The following is a 24,677-nucleotide window of genomic DNA, read 5'->3' on the forward strand; positions in this document are numbered from 1 at the left end:
AGGGAGCTCTTGTACTGTGGCACTGGATAGCAGTGGCACCGTGCCCAAAGAATCTAACACCAGCAAAAATACATGAGGCAACAGCAAAAATGGAAGGGAGACCCACGCCAATGGTGCCAGGTCTAACAGTTTAAAAGACATTTTTTGGTTCCACCTTGGACTTACATCTGGTTGGTTCTCATCTCCATTTTTTTGTTCATGTCGATTGGATTTATGATTTTATTTTTTCATCTAGTAAATGGACACTATATAACTGAATGATCAAAAATCACTTTAATTGATGGAACTTTGGCCCCACACTCCTCATCACACATTATGAAAAGTGATCAGACGTTTGTAAACATCACAGCCGAGCCCGTGCTAGATGGGATTGTATGGGATGCTGTAAAATTTCAAATTCATGAACCCACGGAGGTGTTTATTGTTCCAAATGTACATCGTGTTTCAATGGGGGATGTTGTGAAACAAAATATACGTTCTGATGATTGGGATGTGCAAGCCATTAAAGCTCTCTTTTCTGATTTAAAATATTATGCTTCAAATTCGAAAGTGAGACTTACTCACACAAAATTGTTGTATTGAAAATCCTTTATGGATCAGTTGGCAATAGGTGGCTATGAGCTATGGAAAGATGCCATAGATCTTAAATCTGTTTGGGGTTCTAGACCTTGGCAGGTGACGGGCACTGAAGCTTTACAACGAGCATAACTTATTCCGGGCTAGCAGTTCCAGATGATTGATATGGAACACTTTTTGTTGAATGGTCCATTTCCCTTGAGTTGTGTGATTGAGAAGATGTGCTCCCCATCCTGTGAGTGATGCGTCTGTTGTTAGTACTATCTGTGGAACAGGCTAGAGGAACGGCCGCCCTTTCGATACGTTTTTTGTGTTCCACCACTGCAGAGAACGATGTGTGCGGCTGTCTACCAACACCAGACCTGAAAGTGGTCTTTGAGCTTGGCTCCACTGATGTGCCAGACATTCCTCTACGGGACGAATCTGAAGTCTTGCATACGGTACAATGAATATGCAAGATGCCATCATGCCTATGAGCTGCATGAACACTCTGGCTGTAAGAGAGTGTTGTATTTAAAATTTGCTGATGAGAGCTTGTATACTGGCTATCCTTGCTGGACTGGGATATGCTAGAGCCGTGGAAGTATTTATTGTGGCTCCTAGGTATTGATGTAGATGAGAGGGTTGGAGGTGCGACTTGGTATAGTTGATTGTGAACCCCAAGTTATGCAGTGTTTGGATGGTTTGTTAAGTGTGTTGAACACACTGGTTCATTGACTTGGCTTTTATCAGCCAGTCGTCCAGATATGGGAAGACATGGATTGTTGTCTCCTCAAGTGTGTTGCTACCACTGCTAGGCATTTGGTAAATACTCTGGGAGCGGTGGGGACTCCGAATGGAAGGACTTTGAACTGATATTGCTGTCTGTTCACTATGAACCGTAGATACTTCCTGTGAGCAGGATGTATGGGAATGTGGAAGTAGGTATCCTTGAGATCTACTGTGGCAAGGAAGTCCCCTTGTTGGAGCAGAGGAAGCAGTTGTTGGAGGGTGATCATGTGAAGATGATCTGAATGTATATACAGATTGAGGGGTCTGAGGGTCTGAGGTCCAGTAATGGCCTTAGGGATCCGTCCTTTTTGGGGATTACGAAATACAGGGTGTAAACCCCTGTTCCCTGAGGTAGTAAAGGGACTGGCTCTATGGCATGCTTTTGAAGTAGTGAAAGAACTTCTTGTTTTAAAAGTGCAAGATGTTCTGTGGACATTGCACGCAGCTTGGATGGTAAGTTTGGGGGGGTAGCTGTAAGTTCTAGGCAGTAACCATATTGGATAATTTGTCTTACCCACTTGTCTGTTGGGGTGGATTCCCAGACAGGTAGGAACTGTGATAATCTTCCCCTGACCGGAGTGGAATGGTCTGGGGGGACAGGGGGAATCAATAAATCAATCAATCAGAGTACTTGTAAAGCGTGCTACTTACCCGTGAGGGTCTCAAGGCGCTGAAGGGAGGTGGGGTGCTGCTACAGTTCGAAGAGCCAGGTCTTGAGGAGTCTTCTGAAGGCGAGTAGGACCTGGGTCTGCCGCATGTGGGTAAGGAGGGTGTTCCAGGTCTTGGTGGCGAGGTAGGAGAAGGATCTGCTGCCGTAGGTCATACGGTGGATGCGGGGGACAGCGGCGAGAGCGAGGCTGGCGGGTGGGGGTGTGGAAGCTGAGTCTGCTGTTCAAGTAGGCTGGTCCGGCGTTGTGGAGTGCTTTGTGTGCGTGAGTGAGGAGCTTGAAGGTGATCCTCTTGTCGACGGGGAGCCAGTGTAGGTCTCTCAGGTGGGAGATGATGTGGCTGCTGCGGGGGACGTTGACGATCAGTCGGGCAGAGGCGTTCTGGATGCGTTGTAGTCGTCGTAGGTGTTTGGCTGGGATTCCTGCATAAAGTGCGTTGCCGTAGTCCAGTCTGCTTCTGACGAGGGCCTGTGTCACCGCTCTTCTTGTTTCGGTCGGAATCCACTTGTAGATCCTGCGAAGCATGCAGAGGGTGTTGTAGCAGGAGGAGGAGACAGCGTTGACCTGCTTGGACAAGTCGAGGGAGGAGTTGAGGGTGAATCCTAGGTGGCGTGCATGGTCGGTGGGTGTTGGTGCTGTTCCCAGTGTGGTTGGCCACCAGGAGTCGTCCCAAGTTGAGGGCGTGGGCCCGAGGATGAGGACCTCCGTCTTGTCAAGAGTTCAGCTTCAGATGGCTGCTCCTCATCCAGACAGCGACGGCCTTCATTCCCTCGTGGAGGTTGGTTTTGGCGGTGTGTGGGTCCTTGGTGAGGGGGAGGATGAGCTGGGTGTCGTCGGCGTAGGAGATGATGTTGAGGTTGTGGTGGCGGGCCACTTGTGCGAGGGGGTCATGTAGGGAAGTCACTGTTTATCAGCAGTGGAGGTGCGAGGGTTGTTGTTACCTCGGCCTCTCCATCTGTTATTATTTGCTCTATATCCTCCACTAAAATATCCTTTATTGGGGGATGTTTGGGTCGTGATTTTAAAGAAAGATGAGGTATCTGTGCTGATGTTTTTGGAGGCTCCTCTGTAAAAGGAGCGAGGAAAGGAGCCACATGTTTGTGGAGACTGTAAAGCCCGCTTGGACTTAGCAGTGAGAAAACTATTTTCTCATGCTTGTCCAATAGAGGTTTGGAAGGTGCCCCAGAAGCTAAACTGTGAGCATATTTTCTGTAAATTCACATTATCTTTCATTGTCATGTGTGAATGAAGTCTGACATTCTCAATACAACATGTACATCCAACAAGGGCAGAGACTGTCAGCTGATTCCTTAGTGTTCTACTACAGCTTCCCAGAGTGCTCTAAAGAACAAGTAGAGCGCTAACAGTCCTACTTATGACAACCGCATGGCACACCTGAAGCCATCTTGATTGGAATATACTGGTAACACTTAAATCACTTTATTTAAAAAGAAATAAAATTAGGGTGTTTATTTTGTCATAGAAATTATGGTTAGTGCTGTAGAAAGAAAAATTAAGGCATGTTTTAAGAAATATCTCAAATCCTCTATTTCATTAGAAAATGATGACATGCAGACTGAATAATCACTTTCAATACCAGCAGTAGACATCCAGTTAACTCTCTGGTGAGCACTACCCCCTACACTACTCAAACACCACTGCACTACCCTAAAACACTACCCCTAGCATGACCCCCTACACTACACAAACACTACTGCACTACCCTAAACCCTAAAACACTACCCCCTACAGTACCCAAACACCACTGTGCTTCCCTTAACCTTAAAACACTACCCCCAGCATGACCCCCTATACTACCCAAACACCACTGCACTACCCTAAACACTAAAACACTACCCCAGCACGACCCCCAACACCATCCACACATCTCTGCACTACCCTAAACCACAAAACACTACCCCCTACACTACCTAAATGCAACTGTGCTACACTAAACCCTAAAACCCTACCCCCTACACTACACAAACACCACAGCACTAACCTTAACTCTAAAACACTACCCCCAGCATGACCCCCTACACTACACAAACACCACTGTACTACCCTAAAGCCTAAATCACTACCCCCTACACTACACAAACACCACTGCACCACCCTGAACCCTAATACACTATCCCCAGCATGACCCCCTACACTACACAAACACCACTGTTCTACCCTAAACCCTAAAACACTACCCTAAGCACAAACCCACAAACAGTACACAAACACCACTACACTACCCTAAACCCGAAAGCTATCCCAGTACGACCTCTTACACTACCCAAACACCACTGCACTAACCTAAACCCTAAATCTTCCCCCAGCATGACCCCCTACACTACTCAAACACAACTGTACTACCCTAAACCCTAAAACACTAACCCAGCATGACCCCTACACTACAAAAACACCACTGCTCTACCCTAAACTCTAAATCTATCCCCAGCACGACCCCCTACACTACCCAAACACCACTGCACTACCCTAAACCCTAAAACACTAACCCAGCACGACCCCTATACTACATAAACACCACTGCACTACCCTTAACCATGAAACACTACCCCCTACAGTACACAAACACCACTGCACTTCCCTAAACCCTAAAACACTACCCCCAGCATGACCCCCTACACTACCCAAACACCACTGCGCTACCATAAACATTAAACCACGACCCACTACACTAACCAAAAACCTCTGCACTATCCTAAGCCATAAAACACTATCCCTGCACGACCACGTACACTACCCAAACACCACTGCACTACCCTAAAACCTAAATCTACTCCCAGCATGACCCCCTACACTACCCAAACACAACTGCACTACCCTAAACCCTAAAACACTACCCCCTACACTACACAAACACCACTGCACTACCCTTAACCCTAAAACACTACTCCAGGACGACCCTCTACACTACACAAACCCCACAGCACTACCCTAAACCTTAAAACACTACCCCTTACACTACACACACCAATGCACTACCCTAAACCCTAATCACTATCCCCAGCATAAACACCTATACTACACAAACACCAGTGTACTACCCTAAACCCTAAAACACTACCCCCAACACGAACCCGCAACCACTACACAAACACCACTGCACTACCTTAAACCCTAAATCTACCCCTAGCACAACCCCTACACTACCCAAACACCACTGCACTAACTTAAACCCTAAATCTACCCCCAGCACAAACCCCTACATTACCCAAACACCACTGCACTACCATAAACCCTAAAACACTACCCTCTACACTACACTAACACTGCACTACCCTAAACCCTAAATCTACCCCCAGTACGACCCCCTACACTACCCAACCACTGCACTACCCTAAAACACTACACCAGCACGACCCCCTACACTACCCAAACACCATTGCACTTCCCTAAACCTTAAATCTACCCCAGCACGACCCATTACACTACCCAAACACCACTGCACTACCCCTAAACGCTAAACCTCTACCCCAGCACGACCCCCTACACTACTGAAACACCACTGCACTACCCTAAACTCTAAATATACCACCTGCACAACCCCCTACACCACACAAACACCACTGCACTACCCTAAACCCTAAATCTACCCCCAGTACGACCCCCTACACTACCCAACCACTGCACTACCCTAAAACACTACGCCAGCACGACCCCCTACACTACCCAAACACCATTGCACTTCCCTAAACCTTAAATCTACCCCAGCACGACCCATTACACTACCCAAACACCACTGCACTACCCCTAAACCCTAAACCACTACCCCAGCACGACCCCCTACACTACTGAAACACCACTGCACTACCCTAAACTCTAAATATACCACCTGCACAAACCCCTACACCACACAAACACCACTGCACTACCCTAAAACCTAAATCTACACCCAGCACAGACCCTTATACTACACAAACACCACTGCACTACCCTAAACCCTAAAACACTACCCCCAACATTACCCCCTACACTACCCAAACACCACTGCGCTACCATAAACACTAAAACACGACCCCAGCACGACCCCCTACACTACCCAAATACCTCTGCACCACCCTAAGCCCTAAAACACTACCCCTGCGCGACCACGTACACTATCCAAACACCACTGCACTGCCCTAAAACCTAAATCTACCCTCTGCATGACCCCCTACACTACCCAAACACCACTGCACTACCCTAAACCCTAAAACACTACCCCTACACTACACAAACACCACTGCACTACCCTTAACCATAAAACACTACCCCAGCACAACCCCCTACACTACACCAACACCACAGCACTACCGTAAACCCTAAAACACTACCCCATACACTACACAAACACCAATGCACTAACCTAAACCCTAAAACACTACCCCCAGCATAAACACCTATACTACACAAACACCACTGTACTACACTAAACCCTAAAACACTACCCCCAGCACGAACCCGCAACCACTATCCAAACACCACTGTACTAACTTAAACCCTAAATCTACCCCAGCACAAACCCCTACGCTACCCAAACACCACTGCACTACCATAAACCCTAAAACACTACCCCTACACTACACTAACACCACTGCACTACCCTAAACACTAGATCTTCCCCCAGTACGACCCCCTACACTACCCAAACACCACTGCATGTTAATGTTAATGTTAATGTTAATGTTATTTGGGATTTGTTGAGCGCTCGTACGCCCGGAGGCTTCATGGCGCTATAGGAAGGAACCAGGCAGGCAGTCAGTGAGTGGAGCTATACTGTCAGTGATGAGCTTGAGAAAAAAGCCAAGTTTTCAGGGATTGTCTAAAGCTGAGGATGTTATCATTCAGCTTTATGTGAAGAGGGAAAGAGTTCCAAAGAACAGCAGCAAGGTGGTCGAAACAGCTACCTCCAAGGCGCTTCCTTTTGAATAGAGGTACAGTCAAAAGAGATTTATAAGTAGATCGGAGGTGACGGGAGGGGCAGTATTTTTTGAATAACTCTCTGATGAATAGAGGGCCAGAGTCGTTCAGAGACCTGAACAAAATACATCCGGCCTTGAAGGCCACACGCTGCTCGACAGGCAACCAGTGTAGCTGTTTGAGGCCAGATCTGATGGATTGCCTCCTGGGTATATTCAAAAGAAGCCTGGCGGCTTGGTTCTGAACAAGCTGGAGACGTTTGAGCTCTCCAGTTTGGAGGCCAAGATAGAGACTGTTAGAGAAATCCAGCCTGGACAGAACCAAGGAGATGACAATCTGTGTGAGGGCTGCTGAGGAAAAGAAGTGAGCAATTTTTTTTATTTTCCTCAGTTGGAAGATACTGGAAGATACCACCGCTCCAACCTGTCTTTTTAGCGAGAGATCCTCGCTGATGAAAATACCTAGGCTCTTGACCACGGATGACTTAGATGGGGGGACTCCCATACTAGTAGGCCAGAAGTTGGAATTCCAACTAAGTAAGCTCTGTCCGGGCAAGACCAACTCGGTCTTGCCCGGGTTGAGCTTCAGGTGATTGCAGCTCATCCAACTCAGTATATGGGACATAGTTCTTTGAAATTCAACCACAGAGTCCTTGGTGTTAAGAGGAAAGATGAGCTGCAAATCATCCGCATAGTTAAAAATAGTTACATTTGCATTCCGAAGGGAGTGCAAAAGAGGGCGTAGGTATACATTAAAGAGCAGGGGAGACAACGAGGAACCTTGTGGTACCCCGCAGGTGGTAGATATAGTGGGAGCAGAAAAGGAGCCCAATCTGACCGATTGTGTACGGCCCGTAATAAAACAGCGGATCCAGCTCAGAGCAGGGCCCCTGAGACCTGCCTGTTCGACACGGTCGACCAAGATGGTGTGGTCGACTGTGTCGAATGCAGCAGAGAGGTCCAGTAGCCCTAGCGCCTGGTGAATTCCTGCATCTGCATTCCGCCTCAGAGTATTTAGCACCCTTAACCCTAAAACACTACCCCCAGCATAAACACCTATACTACACAAACACCACTGTACTACACTAAACCCTAAAACACTACCCCAGCACGAACCCGCAACCACTACCCAAACACCACTGCACTAACTTAAACCCTAAATTTACCCCAGCACAAACCCCTACACTACTCACACACCACTGCACTACCATAAACCCTAAAAAATGACCCCTACACTACACTAACACCACTGCAGTACCCTAAACCCTTCTAAACACTAGAGGATTCAATGAACTTCATTTGGTTTTATAGAAGAAATAAACCATAAAAGTCATACAAAGGATGCCCAGTCGGCAATTTTTTAGTCAGCCCCTGACATGACCCCTGGCAATGGGTTGGGCACAGGAGGCACTAAGAGGAAGCGCCCCTCAGTTGGGGGCCCTTGTAAACGCAGAAAGAACATTGGATCACAGTCATCTTCAGCAGTCCACCCAGTAGCTGCCTTGCTGTCAGCACTTAGAACTAAAATGGAACCCATCCTACTCCGACTTTCTGCACTGGAAAGCAACCTGTCTGCACTGATAGCTGCTTGCAAAGGGATTGTGCCCTTCTATCCACAAGTATCCCCCCTACAAGGCCTACGATCTCGACCACCATTTCAAGTCCCAGTGGTAATGGCACTGGGGCAGGGGACAGAGCAGTGTCTATCACGAAGCAGCCTAGTCACATGGTAGGAGATACAACCCCACCTATTATGCCCTGGACTGACCCTCAGTACCGTCCAGTCAACCGGAGGGGGGCGGTGGGGCACCCTGAACCCAGTTTCTCCTCAGTCTCGGCAATCGCAGGGTTTCAAAGTGGGCGGATTGTACAGTTCCGATGATAGGTGGGAAGGGCTGGAAGCCATGCCCCCAGGGACTAGAATAACTATTATCCTAGTTTGGGCTCTCTTCATCTCCTACCTGAGTCCACTCCGCTTGTTGTGGTGTTTGATAGAGTACCATGCCTCAACCCCGGGACCAAGGAAGACTTTTACCAGCTGAACAATAAGGTGGTGCACTGGCTCAATTCCAACATTGCCCCTGGGCTTAGGGTGGAAAACCAAACTCTCATGGTGCACCGGACACAGTGGGTTGGTAGCGCCAAGAAATCCTGGCTAGGGGACTGCCTCATCATCAATTTTAACAATCCAGTCATGGTAAACCGAATCTTAACCACGGTTGCCCAGTCTAACTACAAGTGCTGGAACTCAGCAATCTTGACACGCTTGCTGAGATACTTCTACAGACTCAATTATTACCAACTACGGTCCCAGCGCGAGCGGCTCCAAGAGGTGGGCCATAGGGGTCCTGCAGAGGGGATTATAGGGGTAAGCACAGCAAATAGGTTAACTCCTCTGAGCTCATTGGAAGGTTGCGATTGACGATGTGTGGGTCCCTCAGACCCTGTGGCACCAGCATCCCAGGGAAATGTATCGCCCCCGGAACAGGTATTGAGTGTGAATGGAGGGTGTAATGCCCACGCTGTTGGCAGCCCGATGTGGATCTGCTCCATATGCTTTGGTCTTGCACCTCCCTTCAAGGCTACTGGAGAGAGGTCGCTGCAACTCTGGCGCAGTGTAGCGACACCTCCTTCAGAGACCTAGGTTTAATAAGTGCCAAGCACTTAATTACAAAACGGTGGAAGCAGGCAGATCCCCCAGAAATGAACGGCTGGATAAGCTCACTTAAAATATGGGCACAGGTAGAGAGTACAGCGCTACACAGGGACAAAACGGCAGGGCTCCGCAAGTGCCCCATAGCGCAACAATGGGACACCATACTTACGGCCTTCAGAAATGGAGTAAACGGGGAGGGCAATGACACTGAGCCAGCGACCCCATGATATACTAATTGAAGTTTCCGGGCGGCGGGGCTAGAGATAGCGGTGGATGCCTATCGCTTTGCACTAGATGATACCCCGTGGGGGACGTCTGATGTACTGGGGGCCCTGTTCTTTCCTGCCCCGACGCCTAGTGCTCTGACATTAGCCCCCTACACATACATGAGTCCGAGTTGAGTCCCAATGAGTCTCCAAGTAGTTATTCGTGCAATAACCGGTCCCACACTCAGTAAGGCAATGGTTAACATACTTTTTCCAGATAGAAGCCCTTTAGTTTTGTTGCACAATATTTTTCATTTAGATAAAATATGCATTATTGATGTGTCTGTTGTTATAATCATGCACCATCCCTATTCTTCTTTGGCAAAACCCGCTTCATTGTAATATCGAACAGGTCACATGTATAGGTCTCCAGCGCCTGATAACGCTGTGTCCATTTGACACAAAGGACTTAAATAATGTGGGAAATATTAGCAAGTGACGTTAGAAACATGTCCCTTTGTTCTCTTTATATTTTTATTCTAGCAAAGGCACTTGAAAGCTGCAGAGATATGTGGTGGGCGGGCAATCGCAATAATGTATGTCAAACTGTCTATTAGCAATAAGCTGATGTGAGACTATACATGTGAAATCGTGTTGCTGAAATAGGAACAGTTATTCTATTATAATCTTATTAAGACGACGTTACATATATACACTGTATTCTCCACACTTTTGCTTTGCCATGTATTGTAAGAAAACGGAATATTATGAAAAAGACCAATAAAGATATTTAAAAAAAGAAAAGAGTGAATGGAGGGTGTAAATTTCTTTCTTGGAATATAGCGGGGCAGGAGAGCAAGACCAAGAACACCGTTGGCCCATGTTAAGAGTTTTGATGTGATATGCCGCCAGGAAATATGGGCTGTAGACAATAATTATCACCCGGATGGCTATAAAACCCTCTTCGGTCCAGCTACCCCGTCCAGGTCAAGGAGAGCCAAGGGGGGGCTTATCACCTTTGTTTATCTAGCTGTCCTTGGCATCTCCGCTACCTCACTATACGTCTCTCCCAATTTACATGTGATGTTGTTGTCCAGTGGAAAGAGCAAGCTACTTCTGGTAAACTTTTACAACGCGGGAGTTACACATGCGGATGAGGGTAATATAACTTTGCTGGGGTCTGTACTTTAGCATAGCATGTTGAAAGGTCAGAGTTATCACTACATTTTTTTAACGGGATTTTAACACTCATGTGTGGGGACATCAGGAAAGGAGGAGTGGAAGCTATGGGCTGTGCACGACAGGCAGGCTTACACATGGAACATACTACCCAGGTTATTGAGCTTAATTCCATCTTGCTTGAATTTGATCTAACATCTGTAATGAATACGCTGCCTTCAGTGAAAAAAGACATTACTCCCACCTTTTTGGGAGAGGGTGTGAGACCTTTATTGATTTCACCTTTGTATCAACCCCCTTTTATTTTCTGGTTACCGATTTTTCTGTGCAGGCGAGTGAATGTAGTGACCACATCCCCATTTGTGTCTTAACAGGCTGGACCTAAACACTCGGACACACCAAGGTGGGCTGGAGAGCTGGTGTCCCCCTTAAAGGGGTGGAAGCGGGAAGGAGCGTAAAGTGTATTGTCCCAGAGCTACTCCACGAGTCCCTTTTATCTCAGTGTCGGAGCGAGTTTGCCACTTGTTTCGATGATGAGGCAAGTGCTCCGGACATCATGGGTGCATTTGGATCCATGTCTACTGTCAGAAGGAAGTTACTACGGGACCCGGGTGGGGGCTGTAAGCAACCATGTCCAAGATGGTTTGATTCGGCATGCTCCCAGGCTTCCAGGAACCTGGGACAGGCCTTGGGTGTTAAAGCCCAGAGACCGGTTGGAGGTCAAAAGCCTACGAAGAGCATATAAGGCTACTCAAGCAACTCGCAAGTCTGCCCTGAAGGAGGAGGCCTGGATCGATGTAGTGAAGGCTAGTACTCTGTGTAATAGCTCAAAGTTCTGGGGCATTATTACCAGCCCATTTTTATCTGCAAGTAATGCTAATTTACTGGATGCCCAAATCACAGAGGATGATTGGATACATCATTTTGAGGGTATCTTCCAGTCGTATACCCCGCCAACTGAGGGGCAGGAAAGGGTGGAAAGCAAGTTGCAACTTATTTTCACCACGCAAGAGGTGAGAGGCGGTATTCTGGGTCTCTCTAAAAACAAGGCCCCCGCGCCAGATGGAATCCTGCCAGATCTCCACACCGCCCACGTGGAAACCTAGGGTGTCTGTCCTCACAGCTGTCATCTATGCTGCAGTCCAGATTGGCCGCCCAGATTCTTGGGCTTTATCGATTATAGTGCTGGTATTTAAAAAGGGATAACGGGACAGTACCTATTGTTATAGGCCCATTTCTCTGCTGGACTCTGTGGTGGAGGTGGTGGGCCGCATGGTACTTGACACACTTGTATCTTGGGTTGATGAAAACAACTTTTATCCGATATCCAAAACAGCTTTCGACCAGGTCGTTTCACCGTGAAACAGTGTTTAAACCTGTACATGGTCCTGAACAAATACACTGTGGCTCGTTCCAGCCCCATATACCTAGCCTTCATGGACCTGTCCCCAGCATTCAACTGTGTCAATAGGTCCAAGCTGTGGCAGTTGATGTCCTCCATTGGCATTGACAATAACATCATTATATTTCTGAGGGATCTTCACTGTGATTCAACTGCGGTTGTCCGCTATTCAAAGGATCTGAAAGTGTCCCGTTAGCTTGACTTTAAGTGAGGAGTGTGTCAGGGGTGCATTTTAGTATCCTTTCTTTTTAACCTATATATTAATTCCTTAGAGAAGGCCCTCTCGGCCACAAATGCGGATTGTCCCCAGGTAGGCAAGTGTAGCCTGCCAGTCCTCCGATACGTGGATGACGCAGTCCTCTTGGCGAGGACAATTAGGGGCCTACAACTTCTTCTGAATTCTTTTTCCCTTTTTATGGAGGACTTGGACCTTTCATTTAATCATGCCAAGTCATTCATTATGCAGGTGGGACATCGTAAAGCTAAGCAGTTCACTTTTAAACTCTGACTTTCGTCAATGCCGAAGACCAATGTTTTCTCCTATTTGGGAGCTGTGTTTGATGATTCCTTTAGTTGATGCCCTTTGCTTACTCGGAAGAAAGGGGACCTAGGGAAAACTTATGCAGCTGTTTTTAACTTTGCCAACAGAGTGGGAGGGAAGCCAATATAGGATCTTTTGAAGATATATGAAGCCAAATATATCTCAAAGGTTAGTTATGGGCGTGAGATATTGGGCCACATTGGGGTAGGGGCAGTGTAAAGTGCTGAAAATTCTTTCCTGCGATGGGCCTTTCAGTCCCACAAAGCACCCCGTTTTATGTTGTGCACGAAGAATTGGGGATGCCTTTCCTCTCAGATGTACTGGCATTCCGTCCCCTGGTTTTGTGGCTTAATATTTGGGCTAAGCAAGAAAATACACTCAGCAAAGACATCTTACAGGAATGCCTTTCACTTGACCGTGTCTCACGCATCCGTTGGTTCCAGTATATAAGAGTTGGCCTCTCCATGGTAGGTAGGAACTATTCGCTAACCCTGAGCGTATATGTAAGAGGGACCTTTCTCTGGTCAAAGAGTGTTTGTTAAGAATGAGCCACTGTGATAGAGAGGGAAATAAGATGTGTAACCTTAGTGTGCATAAGTACATTGTGCTAAAAACTTTACCAACCACCAAACCTTATCTTCTAGGGCTTAAAAGCATCCATGATCGTTTTCTATTGACCCGGTTTTGGCTCAACCTCTTCCATTACCCCTAGGCACACTCCTGCGGCTCCCACAGAGGCCTGTGCCTCATGCCCTGTGGCTGCAACAGTGAGTCTCCTCAGGACATGATGCAATTTATAATGTTTTGTAATTTTTATGCTGTCACTAGAAAGTTTCATTATTCCCATTCTCAAAAAAGCGGGTTTTAGGAGGGTGAGACCAGCTTTTATCTTTTTACCACTCCTCTCTAGTGGCACTGTTTTGCATACGCTTTACTTTTTACGGGTCGCTGTTAGACTTCGGTCAAGCTGCGATTAACTTCTGTACTGTAATTCATGAATTTGTATCTTGTGTTTTGATTAACTTGGACATATTATATTTGTCAATCTGTAACTTGGAAGATGTTTTATCATTTTATGTATGACTTTTATAGTTTTCTTTTATAAAACCGAATAAAGTTTGCTGATACTAATCACTAGGGGGTTCATTTACAGGGTAGCATAGTATACCTCACAATCTCTCCATGAGTCACAGTCCACACAATGTACATGGTTGTTCCTCCTACTTCCAACCTTACATATACCCCCAATCACCAGCCCAAACCTCTCCCTGCTGATGCCAATGTGGTTTCCATCAGCCCACAGACCATATTTTTGGCCCCTTTGAAACTGCCCACTCAATAAAAATGCTGCAGTTGTAAATACATATCAACTACCATTTCTTGTGTTTGAAACATTTTATTGAATATTAAAAGCTAATAAACATAAGCTGATTATTAAATCAAAACAGAACATCAGTTGCCATACACATAAGAGACAAAAGTTGTACATAAAAATCAACATACTGTAACACAGCAAAGTTATGTAGAGCACAATTCCTAATTTCGGGCAATCTTTAAAGTTCAACAATAGAAACGTTCATAAAGAGCAGGAAAGGAAAGAAAGAAGGTGGGATACAGCGATTTCATTAATGTAATGCTTCCTACATATAGAAAAACAAATACTAGTTATTTTCCTTAAACAATAAAGTCCTCACATTAAAATAGTAAGAGAAATATATTGAACATTGAACATTTCATATGTAATTAGAATTCAATTTGAATATTTTCACCTCCTCAGCATTATTTGACTCATGATTACAACCTGAATGCTTTCTGGAAAGGAACCGCCTCATGGGGTTCAAAATCACATCTTTTCCAACAATAGGATTCAAATGATAAACTTGAATTTCAATTCAATTTATTGATTTCGGCCATTTTGGAGATCAACAATTTTGAAATACATACAAAATCCATACACTTTTGTAAAATTGTCACCTAAACTTGAATTCAATCCACCTTTTGATTAAACACTTCCCATTCCAGCAAGCATCACAGGACCACTTGTTGTTATCGTCCCAATTAGTGATAATGTTTCGGCTGGCAACAACAATAAATATGTTTAGAATTTTACCTCCGAAAGCAAAAACATGCCATTTCCGAATCATGGTACACAATAAAATGTAGGAACAGAAGGGCATCTTTTGGTGTAGCATTCATTAAGGTTTGACCAGGCTTGGAACTAGAATTCCTGAATTTTTGGACATTTAAATGTCATATTTTAAAAGAGTTCTAACAGACCCAGCACGAGCTCCGCGAAAAATAGAAGACGACTGAATTGTACTTAGAGAAAATGTGCTGATAAGTAATCTATTGATGTAAAATACAGTGATCTGGCAATGCTTGTGGATCTAATCTATTCAGACTTTAACTCCATAGTTTGTTCAATAAATTGACTGAGCATAATACTTGAAGGTCCACCTCTCAGATCAGTTCTATTTCAGTTTTAGTTGCAATAACACTAATAGAGATCATTGATAAATAGATTTTAAAAGCTATGGGTGGAATTGATCCTTGGTCTAAATCTAGATTATTGTCTGCAATAGAAACCAGTACAAACAGATCAAATCTAAAATCATTGAATATGTTTATTATAGTGGTTTAGAGTAAACCCAGAAGACACACATTGTTCCTGAAACTCAGAAAATGTATCAAAAGATTATGATTACATCCTATTTTATGTCCAGAGACTGCTTTAGCTGCTTTCCTGTTTAAGTGACAACATTTGCAAATATGTTTAACAAAACAATAACGCTGAATGTCAGAAATTCTGTCTTTAAGTATTGTGTAAGAGTTATGTGTGATGGTTTTTATTTGATCTGAAGCAACACTAATACTAAATAGGTACATGCACCGGTTATCATTCAACTAACATTATAAGCAAACTTAATTTGAAGGGAATTGAGAAAAATGGCCTCATGTTTTATTGTTAAAAAATCCACTAGTTCAGTAATTCACAGAGTTTGCAAATGCTAAACCCCTTTTTGAAATGTACTAAGCCCATATAACAATTCAGAATTTGGAAGGTGAATGTTAATAGTTTCCCTTCTGAATATTTAATACGTTGTTAAGGTATGTATTGAGCTTTGAAACCATATGTCGGCTGAAAAACCATAACAGGAGGTAGTGACCCAAGGGGACATTTGTGAATCTGAAAGTAAAATGCGGTGCATTAAAAAATTGCCTTTATTTAAAAGCAATCACAGACACAGTAGTGTGCTGACTCTACAAGCAACCACTTTTTACCAAATGGATTATTAGTACATGAGCCTCAGTATTTCCTATATTGCTAAAATGTAGTCTCTAATAATTTTGTAATGTCGTGTAAATATTTGTTCCTGTTAGTTCCCATTTCAATATTATCATGAAATGTACCTATTCTTTTTGTCAAACATATTGAAATATCTTTATCACAATTTTAGGAGCATTCTAAAAAGTGTTTTCACTCTCTAACTTGAAGCTTCCTAAGAAACATACTGACGCCAGTTCCTGGTTTCTCCTAGATCATTTAGCTTTCTCACTAAAACAAGCACAATATTGATTTGAGAGCGGTGGTTATTGTAGTCATACGCACTGGGGTTAGTTTAGAAAAGATCAAAATAGAACTTCCTTAATCTTTAGAAATAATACTTGGAAAAGTTTATGTTCAATAATTTCAGATAATTTACTGATAAAGATATCAGATAAAGATCCCCTACTTTCTTATACCTTGTGGTATCAAAAATATGCTAGAATTAACAGACTTCTCTTCTAGATAAATCCAGGTATGAGAAGTTATTAAATGCGATTATCAACTTTCTGTTATTTTAACACATTTTCTCAGTGCACAGAATATTTTCCCTACATAGATCACAACATTTCATGCAATGGTCTGTGCTTGAACGTACAATGAAGGGGTACAAATGCATTTCTACCACAATCAAGAAACCCTTGTGTCTCTGAGGATTACTGTTGCAAATGAAGACCTAGCTAAAATGAAATATCCCTTTCAAAGGACGATTTCCCTCACCCTCCATAGTTGGCATGCTTGCTTATTGGGAATCTCCTTGTACTATGAAACAACCCCCTTACTGAGAGGGAGGAGTTCAGGCCTATTTTGTTATAGAGAAAGGTATACTAAATACCACAATAATGAGCTCAGGGTAGTGGAGGCAGCAGAGTGAAAGTTAAAACTTGCTATAGGGTATGTGGTTTCCATTATTTGTACGCCCCTGGGCCAGGATTAAAAACAGGACACTGTGGGAGAAATATATATGCAGTGTTAGAGTCAATAAGAGGTCAACATGTTTCAGCCTATTAACCCTCCAAAGACGTGTTTGCAGCATTCTTCAGGACTTAATCAAAAGTTCTGCCACTCAATGTACTCAATCAATAACAAGCATTGTCATAGCCAATAGGTCTCGCCTTTGGGACCTTATAAGTGTTTATCCATGCATATTCAGTAACAATGTGAAATAATTACTATTAAAAAAAGAAGACTGTAAAGTAACTACGCTAGACGTGACTTCATAACTGGTTAATCAAATGTTTCTGGTAAGAGTACACAACGTCACAAAAATTCAATACTGCTTTTATATTAATATACCTTTTAAAGCTTGAAGTGAAAGACAATTCTAAGTGGCATTTGGTTATGAGTAGGCGCTAATGACTATTTCCGGATGACAATGTAATTAGGATTTTTTGTATAAGATGTGTTAAAAGTATGGGTAGGGAAAATGGCTATTTTGGCCAAAGGCTGCCCTTTCTATATGCATGCTATTTTTAATTTGTAAACAGAATCACAATTTGTTATGTGGTACACTGTAATGTTAGATGAATCTGTTTTACCCTTCTGATAAGCAAGGGATGACGATGAACCGTTTTTTCGTCCCTGGTTTTAAATGGATTCAGGTTGGAACAGAAGAGGTGTTGGTTGACTTTACCTCAGAAAATGGTTGTTTCTCGCAGGCTGCTTTCATGCGACTTAAATCCCTTCAGAGGAAGAGGCGGCTGCATGCCTGCATATATGGCCAGATCAGTACTTGGCTGTTTCAGTTCTCCAGTGGGACTAGAATAGAAGCTGTTAAGGGCAGGGGCTTAGCTTCCCATTGGTGCAGCAGGTGCAGTGGCACCAGGTCCCAGGTGCCTTAAAGGCCCACTGAACCCTGATAACTGCTGTTTGTCACAGTTCAAACAGAGGCCTGAGGGGCCCACAGAACAATGATTTTTTTTTTTTTTTTTTTTTTTTTATCCTCATATTGCGAAAAATCTATGTATATGGAAAATTTGGTTTCTACCTCTGGAGCTTTTTTTTTTTTTCTTTTTTGTACCGTCACTGCCCATTTCTCACTTGCCATGTGAGTTTCCTTTTCCTTGTTTTTCTCAGAGGTGACCCCTTTCCATTACATATCCACAAGTCTGTAAGCGAGGGAAGAGGGAGCTAGCCACCTTGACTACTCTTATGAGTATCATACTCATATTCCAGACTGTGTATTCGCTTAATCATAGGACAGAATGTCATATCCTTCTCATGGATTTATGGATTTAAGTGTTTTTCCATAATTTCCCAATAATTAAACCTTTTACTGCTATTTCCCCTTCTGTCTAGTTTGTTTATTTTTATAACGGAGTTCATCCATTCCCCATGTGAGGGGGGTGTTGGTCCAATCCACTTAATGCATATTTCTCTTCTCGCTATTACCATTAAGACAAAAAGTAACTTAGTTTCCATTACTGTTAGCCCTATTTGATCTGTTATATTACCAATCCCGAAAAGAATAAGAATTTCACTTACTTTTAGATGTTTTCTGAATATCAAATTTAGCGTCTTACCAACTTCTTCCCAAAATGTTCTTATTGTTGGGCAACTCCAGAACATGTGAATGTCATCTGCCCTTTCTTCCCCGCACTTAGGGCATTTCTTAATTCCTGCATTCTTAAATTTTGAAAGTTTTTTCGGGGTCCAATAAGCTCTGTGCAGGGTATACAAGTGATTTCTTTTCAGTCTCACAGATTTTAATGTTGACCAACATTTTTCTACTGACTCTTCCCATAAGTTTTCTAATTCGTCCGTTTCCAAATCTTTCCCCCACGTTTGTTCTGCTATTTGGTAGCTTTCCTCTTCTTCTGTTAAAAATGTCCAGTACCATTTTGCTACCTCCTTTTTTATGGGTAAGGTTTTTGTCATTTCTTTTTCCAGGGTCTTGCTATCTTTATCCTGTGATGGTATTGTTCTTGCCCAACTATTTAATTGATAGTATTTAAATTTTGATATTGTTCCATTAGTGATTTTGTTTATTTCTTCCCAAGAGATCAATATTGAGCCATTTAGTAATTGACCCCAGTAGTTGATGTTGTTTTGTCTTAAGGGAATTGCCATAACATCTTTCAGACAGTTCGGGGTTCCTGGGGAATTCCATATTGGTGCCAATGCACTGTAGTAGGGAATTTTTAGGGTCAATCTAATTTGTGTCCAGAGTTTTAGTGCTTCTTTAAGGACCTTTAATTTAATTTTTTTAAAGTATTTTTGATGTCCAAATTTGAAAAGATAATGATCCTCTGCTTCTGTAGTTATTTGCAAATATTCTGGATAGTATTGGTGTGTTCCCAGAAGGTTCCTTATGTTTTTAAATTGGAATGCTCTGCAGTATTCCATTAGGTCCGGACTTGCAATTCCTCCTTTCTCTTTTTTTCTCCTTAGCTTCCTCCAAGATATTCTGGTTCCCTTAGATGCCCATATGAAGCTTGATAATTCTCCCTGTAATTTTCTTAGTTCAACTTTTTTGAATTGCAATGGAATATTGTTATACAAAAAGGTAAATTTTGGGAGGATGTTCATTTTTATGATGTTTGACTTCCCTATGAAACTTAAGGGCAGGTTAGACCATACTTTAAGTAATTTCCTTACGTCTCGGGCTACTCTGTTTAGATTGTTTTGTGCTATTTTATCTATATTTTGATTTATCAAAATGCCCAAGTATCTTATCTCTTTTTTTATATTAGGGCTATGAAAATGGGTATTCCATGTCATTATTTCTGTTTTAGTATGGTTTACTAAATAACCTGAGACTAAACCAAAATTAGAAATGGTTTTTTCTATAGCTGATTTGGATTTCTCATATTCCTCTGTAAATAGCATAAGGTCATCTGCGTATAATGCTAATTTTTTCTCCCAACCATGATATTTAAAGGGGATTATATCTTTACAGTTTCTAAGTTTATTAGCTAGAGGTTCTATATACAAGTTAAAAAGTAAAGGAGAAAGGGGACACCCTTGTCTCGTACCTCTAGCAATTTTTATGTTGTTTGTGAGATTACCATTTACTAAGATTCTGGATCTAGGGTTTTTATATATTTCACCTATTACATGAAGGAAGGGTTCCCCTAGATTATTTTTGGCCATTATACTATTTAGAAAAGCCCAATTCACTCTATCGAATGCTTTAGCAGCATCGACCGTTAGTATTGTAAGAGGGATGTTTTTTGATATAGCCAGATCTATGGTACTTATGAGTTCATGTGTCAGTTCATGTAATTGCCTTCCCTTTGTAAAGCCTTTCTGATCTGTGTGTATGAGGTGGGGTATGATCTTTCCTAATCTTGTTGACATGATTTTAGTAAAAATTTTATAATCTGCATTGAGCAGAGATATAGGCCGGTAGGATTCGCATTTTTTGGGGTCTTTTCCTGGTTTTAATATTATTGTTATTATTGCATCATTCCAAGTATCTGGCAATGTTTCATTTTGTGTTAGTATTACATTTGTTAGTTCTGTTATTTGTGGGACTAGTGTGTCTATTAACGTCTGATATAATTCATTTGGCAGTGCATCAGGTCCCGCTGCTTTTCCTTTTTTCAGTGATTTTATTATGTCTTTAACCTCATTAGGTGTGATTTCTTTATTCAGCTCCCTTTTCTCCTCCTCCGATAATTTCAATGTGGGCAAATCTTTTAGGTATTTTTCTATTTGATCTTTAGTTGGATTTATATCTTCAGTGTATAACTCTGAGAAGAAAGTCTCGAACTCAAATTTCAAATTCAAAACTTTATTCGGAAACATGTAAATCATGTCCATAAAAGTACATACAACAATACAAATAAAAGAAAATACACTTAGTCAATCGCAATCGGCTACAAATACGGTGAGATACATATAACAAGCAAATAACACACTTAAAAATTTCCCAATAAATAAGATAGAATAAGAATATTGATAAATATGTTTAAAAAATCATGCTTTTCCTATAGCTGATGGCCCTGAGTAAAAAACTAGCCGTATAAAAACAGATGTCAGGGTGATGCAAGTTAAAAAGTAATTTCATTGCCGCTTTAACAGTTCTTGCTCCAAATTTAATAAGTAGAGGTTTTAAAAAGAATTTGCGACATTCGCTATACAGGTTGCATGTAAACAAAAAGTGCTCTGTGCTTTGTTCTGAAATATTGTCGCACCGACATGGACCGGTAGGGCGCTTCTTAATCTCAGGGAATGCAACCAATAGGTGGACCGTACCCATCCTCATCCTGGTGAGAACAAACCGATGTTGCCCTTTGGTCACCTGGACGAGGTAAGGGTGTAGGCCCACAGATTCATTCAAATGGTTATAACGTATACAAGTAGAAAGTTTAAGATCATCCGTAGCTCGTCTTTCTGCACAATGATTTAAAAAAGTTAATTTCAGACTCTCCTTGGAGAGATCCGAGGCAGAACAGTGATCTAATGTAACGTTAAGCCCAAATACACTAGAGAAAGAATCAATTGTGTACTTAATCCATGGGATTTTAAGGAAATAGTCTAGGCGTAAACAATCCTCGATAATGGCCCTGTTAAATGAGGTTTCGTCTTTTATCCAGACTGAACGCCACAACATCAAAGGCCTCAACAATAATAGATCATTTATATGATGTAGTCCTAGTTCTTTATGGACCAAACTATTAGCAGTAGAAGTCGGGAGACACAACAATTTTTTCAGAAACATATTCTCTTCAACCTGGAGGGATTCAACCCTGGATACTCCCCATACCCCTGCTCCGTAGAGGGCAGCCGAGAGACACCTGGCTTCAAAAATCTTGAGCATTTCTTTAGGCCTTCTACCACCTAACTTACTTGCAAATGCAAATATTCCATTGGCGCTCCTGATCATTTTGTCGCGCACCACCTTGTGCTCGACATCCCAGCGACCATTTTTGGAAAAATTAACTCCCAGGTAGCAGAAGTTTTCCACGGACTGCACCACTTGGCCGTCAATGAGATACCTATAGGGCTTTTTAATTTTTACCTTACTAACTCCGCACTCCATCACAAATGTCTTGCTTTTATTAATGACCAACTTTCTTTTCTCAATAAAGGCCACAAATTTATCAATCAAAAGCTGTAGACCCCGAGGAGTCCTAGAGAGCAGCACAGCGTCGTCCGCATAGAGTAACACGGGGATGGTACTTGTGTTTACTCTAGGTGCGTCGGCTGGCGCCCTCTGTAAGACCGAGTCTATTTCGTTAATGAACAGAGTGAAGAGCAAGGGTGCCAATACACACCCTTGTCTGATACCTCTCCTGACCTTGAATTTGTCTGTGCATTCGCCCGAAGGCCCATACCGGACACACGAGCTAAGCCTCTCATATAAACGGGCCAGAAAATATATGATTTCCCTGGGTGCTCCCATTTCTAACAAGGTGGTCCATAATATGGCGTGATCCACTAGGTCAAAAGCACTGCTCAAATCAGCGAAACAGAGGTAAAGTGAACCCTTTTTCGCACGGGTATATTTCCCAATCAATAGCTCCAGATTTAAGCATTGTTCAATGCAACCCCTCCCTTTCCTAAACCCATATTGGCAGTCTGTCATTATTTTATTAGTCTCTGCCCATTCTTCCAATCGAACGAGGAGTACACGACTCATAATCTTAACCGACGAATCCAACAACGAGATTGGCCGGTAGTTTTTGGCGTTTCCTCGGTCCCCTTTTTTATGAATTGGAACTATTATGGATTCGGACCAGGTACACGGAATAGTATAGCGAACAGCGGCATTAAAAACTTTGGCTAGTACTGGCCCCCAAGTCTCGGGCGCAAATTTATATACATCAACTGGGACACCATCGGGTCCCTGGGCCTTACCGCCCTTGCTAGCCCTGATACTACTTAGGACCTCCTGTAAGGTGATATCTAAATTAAGTACTGGCCAAGAGCAACTTTCCGGCAACGTTACCATGTCAGGATTAAAAATGGCAGAAAAATGCTGTACCCATGATTCCTTACCCACGTTTGAGGTTAACGTGGGAAGTTTATCATCTCTTAAAAAAGGGCTATTTACTGCTGCCCAAAAAAGCGTACAGTTGTTCGATACAGCCGCCAGATCAAATCGCTCCCAAGCTTCCTCACGTAATTCGGCTTTCCTTTGCCTAAGAGCTAAATTATAATCAGATCTAAGCTTAACTACAACTGTTTTATCTCTAGGTTTTGTGGATAATGCTTTTTTTAATGTTTTCAATGCCACAGTGCATGCATTATCAAACCATCCCCTGGCCTTGGAGTTAAAATTTCCAGCAGACCTAGTAAACTTACTGCTAATAAAAACATTGATTTTTGTAAAATGGAAAATACAGGCCATCATATTTGAATTCTCATCAGTAATAGAAATAATATCATTTAAACAACAGGAGATAATGCAATTTGAGGTTACTTCAGCCTTATCCCCTGCCCACCTTATTCTAAATCCATTTGGCCTATGTACTTCAATGTTTGAAATAGCACTACTATCTGGGATTATACAAGCTTTCCAAAACCTAGTTTCAATAACAAGACAGTTGTGGTCACTGACCATATGATCTACAGCCTTGACATCGGAACTAAAATCAGCTAATTCGGAAGACATGCAAATAAAATCAATCACAGTGTTCGCCCCTCGCCCTACAAAGGTTGGCAAACTAACGCCCTTCCCATCCTGTTCAATCTCTAAAATCTCTAAATCATAAGCGAATAGGAAAGAGTTCAAAGTTTCACCATATGTATTATGTTTGAAGTGCATAACTGGCTCTCCAACACGATTCAAGTTACCACACAACCTTTGATTAGAGAGAGGGCAAACAGAAGTATTAAAATCACCGACATATATGTATTCAAAAACCGTATTGGAGGTTTTCATCAGTTGTTTGATTGCGACATCAAGTTCTACAATAACCGTATATCTACTGGCATCAAAAACGTTATTGTACATATTAATCAACAAAATGTTTTTACCTGCCTCATCCGCTAACCATAGTAATTGAGAATTATTGCCCACTGTAATATATTCCTTCACCCTGATTCGCATTTTCACAGAAATCAGAGTTAGCAAACCTCCTTTGGCCCTCCCTGAAGTAGTTGCCACTGCTGGTAGCTCATAGGCTACAAAACCGTCAAGCCCCTGGAAATTTGTACACCAGGTCTCTTGCAAGCATAAGATATCAAATGTTCTAATTAGTTCTAACCACCCTGGTACATTTAATTTGGAAACCAGTCCTGCTATATTCCAACTAGCAATAAAGCAAGTTGTCGATGATGCCCCCACTAGGATATTGCGGGATATACCCACAGGCTTAGGCAGTATACTACCAATTGTAATTGGAGGCTGATGTAAATCTACTCCTGCAACCACTGCGACAGACTCATGTCTGACCTCTTGTCAATCGCAGTTGTTAAGACCAGACAGGGCATCAAATCTATTATGCAATAGCAGACTAGGTACTAAGGGGGATGCCCAGCGATTATGCAG

This window comes from Lissotriton helveticus, chromosome 1_2, assembly GCF_964261635.1.
Source record: "Lissotriton helveticus chromosome 1_2, aLisHel1.1, whole genome shotgun sequence".
NCBI lineage: Eukaryota > Metazoa > Chordata > Amphibia > Caudata > Salamandridae > Lissotriton > Lissotriton helveticus.